Genomic DNA, 12,267 nt, shown 5'->3' on the forward strand with positions numbered 1-12,267 from the left:
TTGTGTAGCCAATGATGCCATTACCTCACAGTACCTGGGCTCCTGTCCTTCATGCAGCACACCAAACTGGTGTGCGACACAGTCTGTGGCATGGGCAAGTGCATGGATGTCAGATCCATGATGTTGCTGGGAATGTTCATTTGCACATCAGCTGCACACCTACGTCTACTGCAGTGGCAAGTATCAATGTGTTGTAGGGAACTGTCAACATCAGCAACAGTCTCAACATGGTTCTGTTGTTCACAGGCCTCATCCTGTGCACCGTACAATGTCTTCTCATTGTCAAAATAGCTGGACATGTTTCCCTACACTTCTGAGGTTACAGATGCATCCACATGACTATCACCATCTTGGCCAGACTGTATCAACATGTTACTGTCCTGTGTGTCAGGGGTCATGCTACCACACTGAGACACATCAGATCTCAAATCATGATCACTGCACAAGCTAATGGGGAATACAGGTAGTTGACTTGTTAAAAGAAGAGACAGATGATACAGATCAGGACAATGTGCTTACATCACATTGCTGTAAATTATTAAAGATATATGGCACATATATTTCACTGCAATGTTACAGATAATATTGACTTACCATTAGGTCTTGTCTGTATATGGGGCATAGAGTCTACATTACAGGGAGTTGACAATTAGCTTATATAGCCAACATGACATATGTGATAAATACAAACATAACATACACCTCATAAGTCCTTGTGGGATGACAGCACAGTGCAGTATAAGAGGGATGAACTTCAACTATTGTAGGGAAACAAAGTTAGCATTATTAATCATATCATTAGCAGCATGAATCATTCAAATAATGTTAAAACATGCAGTAGGTTTTACATCGACATACTACTTATTTGTACACTGAATGATGATGCAGTCTGTCCTATGAAAGTATTAATGGAGGACAACAACAGGAATAACAGCAATGGCATGTATGAAAGGTAGGTAATAGCATACCACGGACAGTCTCCCGCTGTTATAAATGTGTGTGTTGTACTTTGGATCCTGCAGTGGGAAAGTAAAGAGAAAAGCAACACAGTCATGTATGCAGGCCACAGAATACTGACAGCATGACATATACAACACAGTAACAAGGGCTGTGGATACTCATATGATGGACCTTGCACCTATTGGCCAGATATTCCTGTGTAGAAAAACATTGACATTAATGTCATTTATCACAGGTCTGCTACACATTGTTGAAAACTATGAACCTGTTGTGGTAACATACCTGGTCTGTTTGTACTTGCACCTGCATGGCTTGGGCCTCCACTGGATGTACCTGTAAAGTACAATGTTAGGGAAATATCAATATGACAGTAAACAGCAGTACCATGACATGATGCTGAGGCATTAACAGGTAGTGGTCACAGTAACACTGTATGGAGATACTCACCTGCCATTCCCTGGTGTTGTGCAGAAGCAGATGAACCTGTGAAGATTATTGTAGATAGCATTACAAATGCTGGTTGCACTTTTCTGTCTGTACTGCATTTTTATGAGTACATGTCATTACACTTATGTTCATTGTCATCACCCTGTTTGGATCTGTGTACACAATTTAATTCTGCTATTGTAAATACAAAATGATAATACATGAATATGCATGCAAGAGCAGTATGGGTATGCACTGTTCCACACTCGCTGTATGCAGGCAGGCAAGCAGGCAAGAAATATTGTAACCTCATTGGGGGGGGGGTCAATGGTGGACCACCACTGGTGGCATCCCTTGATCTCTCATATGGTTGTAACCCATTGGCTGGACAGAGAATCATGTCAGAGCAGCACTGGCGACAGGCCTGACAGGATCTGTTGTGACCTCCAACCACATTAATCATGTTGGTGATGTTGGCTCAGACTTCATTCCTCCATAGAGTATTCTCTGCCCGTCCAAGGAGTTTTCAGTCCATGTTGTCACAGAGTATCTATTATCTCATTTTCTTGTGGGAGAGAAATTGCCACCCCTAGGTCTATTTGTCATCTGAAAGACAGAGATATGCACATATTCATATTGGTGTGGCGGCCCAGTTATGCAGATGATTATGTGGACAGCTTATATCACCATAAACAGCATGCATTCTTGTGCAATGTAAAAGTCTATCACACACTCACTGTGACATGTAATAATGTGACATATAAAAGCTTACAACAATTCCTATATAGATAACAGTTGTAAAAGCAACATAACTGGCGATATCTATAGAGGCTGTCTATGGGATTCAAACCCCTTACAATATATATCCAATGAACAGAGTCCTAAGGACAACAGCATCATGCCATAGGAGTCTGTATGTATTTGTTAAAATACCACACAAATTATCAATTGAGCAACTTACAGAAAGCTTAGAAAATCCTTAGTATCCATAAGCAGGCCACAGAGAGTACAGATTCTTTTTTATATTAAACTAGTAGTTACAAAACTTGTGTTAGGATCCATAAATGAATACACCACAGAGATTGTGGAGTTACCTGCAAGACATACAGATAATCCTTAAATCTGTCTTTATACACTATTCACTTTTGCTATGTAAATTTGTCTATACAACTGCATATGGGAAATTAATGCATGCCCTTAATGCGGATGGCAACGCATGTATGCATACAGGTAACTCAAACAGCACTCCAGTAAGTTAAAAGCATTTGTTTTAGTGCACACATTTTCCATAAAAATAAATCTAAACAGATACATTTCAGAATGAATAATGTTAACAGAGGTAATATTCACCAAAACAGAAATGCTAGCAGGTTCCAATTTACCTTATCAGCTTTAACTATGACTCTTATATAACTGAAAGTAAGAGCATCTAATGTGAATCCATCTTTTAAGTACCATTTGTGCCATGAATAATTAATGATGCTCATCAAAATTCCTGGTTTTGGAGTCCTATTTCCACATGCCCACGTAAGTTCTCAAAATTAGGCACATTAACTAATAGCTCAGTGTAACAGGAAGGTGCTCTGTGCAAGAACCCAATATATATTGATAAATGGTACCATATGTGGCACGTGTCTGTTATCTTCCAATGATCTGATAGCATGATATAAGCATCACTTTTAAATATTGATTTTGATACATTTACAGATCAGACCACTGCAACATGCAAATTGAGTTGGACCTCAGTGAACATTTTTCCAGTTTTATTACATTTTCCATTGAGGTATCAACATTATCAGCACAGCTACTTCCAACATACTTTGATGTGTCCAAGGCCCAATTGGATCAAGGAGATGCTCATCAAAATTCCTGGTTTTGGAGTCCTATTTCCACATGCCCACGTAAGTTCTCAAAATTAGGCACATTAACTAATAGCTCAGTGTAACAGGAAGGTGCTCTGTGCAAGAACCCAATATATATTGATAAATGGTACCATATGTGGCACGTGTCTGTTATCTTCCAATGATCTGATAGCATGATATAAGCATCACTTTTAAATATTGATTTTGATACATTTACAGATCAGACCACTGCAACATGCAAATTGAGTTGGACCTCAGTGAACATTTTTCCAGTTTTATTACATTTTCCATTGAGGTATCAACATTATCAGCACAGCTACTTCCAACATACTTTGATGTGTCCAAGGCCCAATTGGATCAAGGAGAAGACTACCTAGATGCAGACTGTCTATGCTGTAGTGGAGCATCACATGAAAGCCAGTGAAGAAACTTTGTGAAGATCAACATTTGCAAAGAAATTGTGAGGGAGCATTGATGATGTACGGGAATCCACCAGACTGGAGTGCAGGTTCACCCTGCTATGATGACCTGCTTCATAGGGATGTAGAGGAGCTTCATCAGAGGGTCGCTGAGGGGAGGAGACAGCCAGTGGATGCCTACAGTAAGTGTCACAATCCTATTTATAGCTGAGCATTCCTACAGAGTTTAGAGATATAGCTGTGTCCCAAATATATCAGATACATGGCTTTTATAACCACTAAGTAGTTGTTCTGACAATTAGCTCATCTGGACAGTTAAGAAGACATGATGACTGCTTTCTATATAAGTATGGGCATATTCCTGTGGTGTTAATTTATTTAGTAATGTTTATAGTATACATAATACTGAATGTTGTAGATGTATATCTGTTTTCCAACATATAACGATATCATTTCACACATTCACTATAGTCATGTATCATTGATGCCTATAGTGCTTAGGCCGCTGATGAGTACACATTTCATAGCTATCCATTACACTATGAAAGTATCATCTACTCTATCTGTATATTTCTGAAGAGTAACTCATAAATAACTTCTTTACTACATACTACTTAATAAAGTGAGCATTCTTACTACAGCCCCGTTTGTTTATGTTACAAGGAATGCCTCTCCGACTGATTACAAATATGCTTTCAGTTATGTGTTGATAGCTGCTATTTCTTTGAATTTTAATGGCCAATAAGTGTCAGAAGTTTCCATATTCATCAGTTATCTACATGAATACAGATAAACACACACAGTAACTGTTTGCTGAGATGAAACATGTGCTGCCTGTTAGATCAGCCTGTAAGAAAACCAGCCAGGATACCTATATTTTGGCATGCTGTGGGTTCAACTCCACATAGGGAAAATATATCATTTATATTGTTATCTTTGTTTATTTCACATATTGTCAGTTATTCTTCTCTACATAAATTCTTATTGACACTATCAGTTACTTTGTGCATAGTTATGAATAACTTGGTTATTCGTCAAATTTCTACGACTATCTTTGTAATCCGTAATGCTCTGTTAATAGTAACTCTTTAAGTAAAAGGTTATGTGTACAGCTCGGAGCAGACTGTTATATTTCTGAGAAAAAATTTTGTGGAAAATGGTATTATCTTCAAAAGTGCTAATAAATGGGACTTTGTCATTCATAATTAAATTAACCTTGACAGCCACCTCATCTTTTCTTTTGAGGCAGTCAAATGAGGGTTACAGGTGAAATGCAAAACAGGAAGATACAGTGATGTATGCATTTGATTTGTGATGTTCACTTTGCCAAGGAATATCTTTAAATGTACTGTAGTCCTCTCACATACCTTACTGTTTCCCTGATGTACAGCCCCTTTTATATCTCAGTTAGAAGCTATGGGATACATGACACTGTCCCACTGTCTGAGGGATGAAGGTTTGCCATTGCTGTTACTGGTTGTAACCACTGTGCTGACATGAATTCATTCTTGGAAATGATTTAGCTACATCCCCAGTATGTGTTCCTTTTTTGAAATCCAAAGCTATAGCCAATCCCTGCATATACAAAGCCTCAAGTCTTTTCATTGCATTCACAACACATTTTCAGGCAAGGTGGATTAGCTAGGCAGGTAGGTGTTAGGGTTAGAGTGATGACATACATTAGAGGTGCAGGTTTGAATCTCATGTCCTCTAATCTGTGTTCATCTGAGTTCAAACATGTAAAAGCCTAAGTGTAACATTGCAAATCATATATGGTGATTCTCTGATGTTCTTCAAAGGTACATTTTTAGAACTTGATCTGAGCAAAATATATCCCTGTTATTTGAGGACTACATCATATGGATATATATATATATATATATATATATATATATATATATATATATATATATATATATATATATATATATATATATATATATAGGTGGCTGCAGTGGTGCAGAGGTTAGCGTTGTTGCCTCACAACAAGAGGTTCTCCAGTTTGATCCTTGGCTGTGGTGCCTTCTGTGTGGAGTCTGCATGTCCTCCCTGTAGTTGCGTGGGTTTCCTCCGGGTGGTCTGGTTTCCTCCCACATCCCAAAGACATGCTGTAGGTGGATTGGGCACTCTAACTTGACCCTAGGTGTGTGTGTGTGTGTGTGTGTGTGTGTGTGTGTGTGTGTGTGTGTGTGTGTGTGTGTGTGTGTGTGTATGTGTGTGTGTGTGTGTGTGTGTGTGTGTGCCTTCTGTGGAAGGTTGGGCACTGGGCTGGCAACTCGACACTGTAAAAACCCCACTGCCAGTCATGAGCGGACAGGTGATCCGTTGTGGCGACCCCTAACCGGGAAAAGCTGAAAGAAGACGATATATATATATATATATATATATATATATATATAATCATGAGTAATATAATTATTTAACTAGCCTCAAAGGTAAAAAAAACATTCATTCCCTTTTTTAATAAGAAGTAATACTTCTTCAATTATTTTTTTCAAAAATATTATTTATTTATTTATTATTTTACATGTGTTTATCAGGAGAGTCCAACTGGGTATATAACCCTTTTTCAGCAGAGGCTCAGGGAGAAAATCTCCATTGTAAGTAACAATTTTATTAGTCAAAAATCTTATAATACAATGAAGAAATATAGTAACAGAAACTTATGAAAAGAAAAAAGAAAAAGAGAATAGCTGGTCTAGTAGAAGACAGTACCAAACATTTTAGATTACATTTTGTTTGGAATACTGTACTTATAATACTCCTGGGTTGTGATCCAATATACATTGAGAGTACAGTTAAGTTCTTTGATCTTATATATACAATTATGTGGCAAAATGAGTATTTGAAATCTTCTTGGTATTTGTAGCAACATAAGACAGTCCTAATAATTAATTATCCATGTTCATAACATAATAATCTGAAACTATATATATATATATATATATATATATATATATATATATATATATATATAAAATATTTAAGAAATATTAATAATATATTACTCACATCTTGATATATTTTATTCCTGAGTATTTTAGTTCTTTTCCTTCCCAGTTATGTTTATGTTTATCTTTAAACTTATTATCTAGCAATTGATTTAACACTAAAGTTTTACATTTATTATTATTAAATTTTAGCAGTGATACTTCTTGAAAAATTTCAATTTCCTCATCTGTTTTTTGATTGAATAATCTAAATCTCCTGTAGTTAGTAAAATATATGCAAAAACCTGTATTCTAGTTTGACAATCTGTTAATTGAGAATCCATCATTTTTTGTCATTGTTTATTATATTATTAGCAAAGGGTTTGATAACTAATGTGAATAGTAGAGGGGACAAGGGACACCTTTGCTTTGTGCTTTTGGTAAAAGTGAATCCTTGAGAAATGTAAGATCCAATTGTAAGATATGCTTTGGAGTCTCTATACAATGCAAATGCTTTTAAAGTTTTAAACAAGTCATTACAATCTACAGAATCAAAATCTCTCAAAATCTAAGAAAATTAGGGCCAATTTCTTGTTTGTTCCTTTTGGTAAATTTAAGATAGTTACTACCCTTTTTAAATTAATGTACACTAATCTATTGACTATATATCCTGGTTGATCTTTATTAATTAATATACTATAGCTGTTAATCCTGTAGCAAAAATGGAAGTTAATGTTTTGTAGTCTAGATTTAATAATGAAATAGGTCTATATGAGGAAACACTTATTATCCTTTCCTTGTTTAAGTGTAGGTTGGATTACAGAAAACTTTTATGAGGGAGGAATTATTTTATCACTCTGAATTATCCTGAAAATGTCACTCAGTAATTCTACTATACTTACTGGAAGCAGACTATATAATTCCATACTTAAACCATAACCCTGGAGCTTTACCATTTTCCCTTTTTTAAGCTTCTTTAACTTATATCAGGGTAAAAGGGTTATTCAACAGAGATATTTGTTGGTCATTAAATGTGTTAGTAATATTTTTCTATAAATGCTTGTCAGTTTTGTAATCATCAAAATTATTATTTTTATCTTTATTATGATCTTCATGGAATTAAAAAAATATATTAAACATTCCCTCTATGTCTAAAGTAAGCTTATTAGTGTGAGAATGTTGGATATTATCAATTTGTGCCTTTTGCTTAATATCTAATTTCAGTAGGTAATCTAAGTATATTGTTCGATGTCATGTCATAACTTTGCAATTATATTTTTTCTAAACTTATCTCCACTTTACACATTAAAACTATTTGATATTTTGTCATTCATTTTTAATGTCTTCAGTGTTATCTAATTTCTTTGTTTGTTGTTCAAACCTTGCTTTGTGTATTTCATCTTGTATTTCTAACAACACTTTATCCCACTATTTCATTTTATTACTAGCCAATCTTCACCTTCTGTCTTTAATATGCATTTTAATGAGTCCAATAATAAGACTTTGCTAACCTGATCATTATCATTCAAAGATAAAAAAAATCTTGATTTGTTCCTGAAGGTAACTCTTAAATTCTTTTCATTTCATCATATATACTGTGATTCTATATATAATCTGAAATGTTATTATATCCATTAACATATTAATACTTAATGCATTATGATCAAATAAAGGACAAGGAACAGTTTTAAAATAATTTACTTTAGTAAGTAAATCTATAGAGGCATAAATTCTAGCAATTCAAATTTGCATCCCATATCCACAAGAATAATGAGTGAAGAACAATGAGTTATCTTTTGCTTTTACTAAATCAACTAAATAATTCTTACTATTCCATCTGTTTAGTGCTTTAGCTGATTTTAGTATTTTATTTTAGCTTTCTTCTGTTCACTTATATCTTTTATACTAGATATGCTGTTATAATCCCCTGCTAAAATAAAGCAGCCCTTCCAATGACTTTGTAGTAAGTTTAAATGGTCTTTAGCCTCTCATTAACCTGTTCCAGGGATCCTATAAAAGTTAGTGTATAGAGTTTGCCAATATATTTAATTATTATAAATGTACACATTACTTTGGGACCATTAATGGATTCCATGACCTTAAGCATTATAGTACATTTCCTCCAAAGTATAGCAGCTCCTCTCCTCTTCTTGTTAAAAGAAGCAGATGTTAGCATTTTGTAATCTAAGTTACTTAAATATTGTATATCTTTATCTACCAGTTGGGGCTAGTGCAAGATATAATGTCTCCTTTATTTAATTTTAGATATGTCATTAATGGTTTCCTTTTGTTGCCATTATTTAATACATTTACATTATCAGATAATATATTAAAATTATCTATACTGTGTAAAAGATTTATTTTAAAAGATAATATGACACATTTATCCACCATATTAATTTAATTATATATAAGACTCTGTTGCATTCCTACAACACTGTCTTAGCATTCCACATATTTTGAATTCATAGTAAACTACTAAAATTTGTAAATAACAAAAACAGAGATAAGTCTACAACTATAACGGTATATATTGCTAATAAAATGCACCCTACCACGGATACCAAAGTTCATAGTTTACCTATTGAATAGACAAACTACTGTACTATCTCTCTACCTACCAATACCTAACAAATCATCAAAAATCTAGCCAAAAGCTACTGTGACTTAGAAATAATTAATATAATATTATAATATAAGTCAAAAATTAGAGACAATTAATTTAGTTATATATTTAGCCATTTAAATATGTTCTCCCATTGGTACATAAACATTTAATTATCCTCTTCTATTAATCACAAATTTTAAAAGATCCAACAAATAGTGTGCTATATACCTATTTATGTAATAGCAGTATAAATTATCCATTAAATATTCCTAAATTATTCACTCATTCAATATTTCTGTAAGTAAATCCCTAAATACATAAGTAGAACAGAGATGGACCTGAATAAATAAAGACATCTGTAAACTTTCAGGTGACAGGTAATCTTATCATACTAAACTATAATACAAAAGGGAAATCAATGCACATATATATTTATCATGCTAAAAGATACACACGTATTTTATAGCTCTAACAAAAGCTCTGAATTAATTTTGAAAGTACAAGTGTCTATATCTCAAAATTGTGTAACACTCTTAATATATGGCAAATATCAAAATATTTAAAAATCCTTTAGTTTATCAAACTACTTCATAAAATTATGTACAGTACTGAGGTTGAAGAGAATGTCTTGCTATTTCTATGAAGTCAAAAATATTTGCAGTGTATAGTGTATTCTGAAGTTACAACATGCTTAATTCAAATCCCATTCTATCTTCCTGGGTTCAAACTTATTGAAACATCTACTTTACTTTGTATCAAAATGGATGTACTGATTGAGGAATATAACACAAATGTCAGTTCTAACTTATGAAATGAATTATTTCAGCTAGACTTAGTGATTCTAGCAACATACAACATCTAAAAAGCTTCATTCAAATGACCAAGCTTCAGATTTCAGCTTTCAGATTATTTTCAAATATTTTATATGATTTTCTATGTAAATGATATGAGATCTCATACATTCATATTTCTGTCATATGCAGGTATATGCAATACATATATATATTATAAACAGTTTGTTATTTAAATATATATTTTTCTGTATTATTTTCAAAGTAATATTCTACCTTACTCTATATAACTTGTATTTCTAAAATCTTCCATCAAAGAGCTATTTAATCAGCAGCTCTCTATTAAATATTATAGTATGTGTATATATTTCTTAACTTACTGATACTGCTTTTTTATTAATCTTGCATATTAAATATTTAATTCCTTGTGCATTTGCATATTATTCATAAGATGTGTACTCTGCTTATTAATCTATTATTACAAGCAATCTTGGCTATACAAAAGAATTCCTGCTTGTTTAATTTGAATGTGTGTTTTAGCCATTATGAACTCCTGTTCTGATCTAAGCTTCACATCCTGACATCCAAATTTGATTACAGCATGCAAAAATGACAACTCACAACACACAATAGCTGGCAATATTTTCTGTAAGTTTATCATTCTTCTTAGTTCTTTTAAGCTGTTCTAATCAATAACAAAAATCTAACTTTACTTCTTTCCATTAATACAGCTTCTTCTTTCAGCTTTTCCTGGTTAGGGGTTGCCACAGCGGATCACCTGTCTGCTCATGATTGGCAGTGGAGTTTTAGGATGTTGTGTTGGCAGCCTGGCAGCCAACCTTCCACAGAAGGTGCACACATGCATGCATTCATGCCTAGTGCCAATTTAGAGTGTCCAATCCACCTACAGCATGTCTTTGGGATGTGGGAGGAAACCGGAGCACCTGGAGGAAACCCACGTGACCACTGGGAGGACATACAGATTCCGCACAGAAGGCACTTCAGCTGAGGATTGAACCAGAGAACCTCTTGCTATGAGGTGGCAACATTAAGTGCTGCACCACCACATACATATTGTGTGTTAATAACACTACAACACAAGCTACTAACATTCTACAAAATGTAAGCAAATTATATGATAGCAACAGCTCAGTATAAAACATTACTATCAATTCTTCACTTCTAAGAAAAAATATGTTATTATGAGTAGATTTGTTACATATATACTTGAAAAAAAGAAAGGAAAAGAAAGGCCCATTTTGTTTTTACATACTGTGTGATGAACTTTGACCTAGATTTTCTTTAGAACAGTTCAAGGAGGAAAGGAAAATAAGCAAGAAGTCAGCATTCTGACACAAGTGGAGCATTCTTTTGTTCTCAAGCTTTCTGTAAATGTTACTTGCTTCATAAATGACCTGTGAAAGGAAAGTGTTACACTGAACCAAAGAAAACGAAATCACAAGAACTTTAACACTTCTAATTGGCATATTACTTAAATTTGACATTCAGTAAACCCAGCAATGCACACATTAAGCAGAGTTGAACAACTAAAATTCTTAACTTATATATTCTTAAAATTACAAATTCTATTGCTTAAAAGGTACTTGCTTATTATCACAACCAGATTCCAAACAACTCGATAATACATAAGTACTGATATGGCTTCATAGTTGTGCAGTTTCTATGAAAGTTTCTCATTAATTTGGACTGAAATATAAAAAAACTCACTGTTTTCAGTAATTTCAAAAATAAAAGATGTGACTTTGCATATGACCAAAACCAGGAGCCCAAACTGTCAGAATTTCCAGACAAATGAGCCAACTCACATTGTGTGGTTGTGCACTGGTAAAACCTTCTGAGGGGCTTCATGTTTATCATCCTTAAAACCATAAACATTCTTAGCATCTCCTCATTATTGTATGAGCCTTGATGGTATATGCATTTACTTTGTTCATTTTTAAACTACCCCTTGTTTATGAAATGAAGTAAGCCATGCTGGCATTTTATTTCAGGCTTTGTCTCTGTAGACTTTGAATGCTGTGATCTACCATGACTCTTTAATTCTGTTGCTTTGAAGTACTGAGAGATCACTGTGCTTTCAGGATAACCTTTCATTTTGCAGAAGTTACAATCTAAATTATAATGCTTATATCTGCCTTTGTATCTCTTTGAGGTATGAACTAGGTACTTTCATGACTTGTAACATTAAGGACAACTGAGAAGCAGTAGTTATATGTATATTCTACCAAGGAAGAGGAATTTTACCATTAT

Source organism: Protopterus annectens, chromosome 5.part1, assembly GCF_019279795.1.
Source record: "Protopterus annectens isolate FY-2018-M chromosome 5.part1, PAN1.0, whole genome shotgun sequence".
Lineage (NCBI taxonomy): Eukaryota > Metazoa > Chordata > Ceratodontiformes > Protopteridae > Protopterus > Protopterus annectens.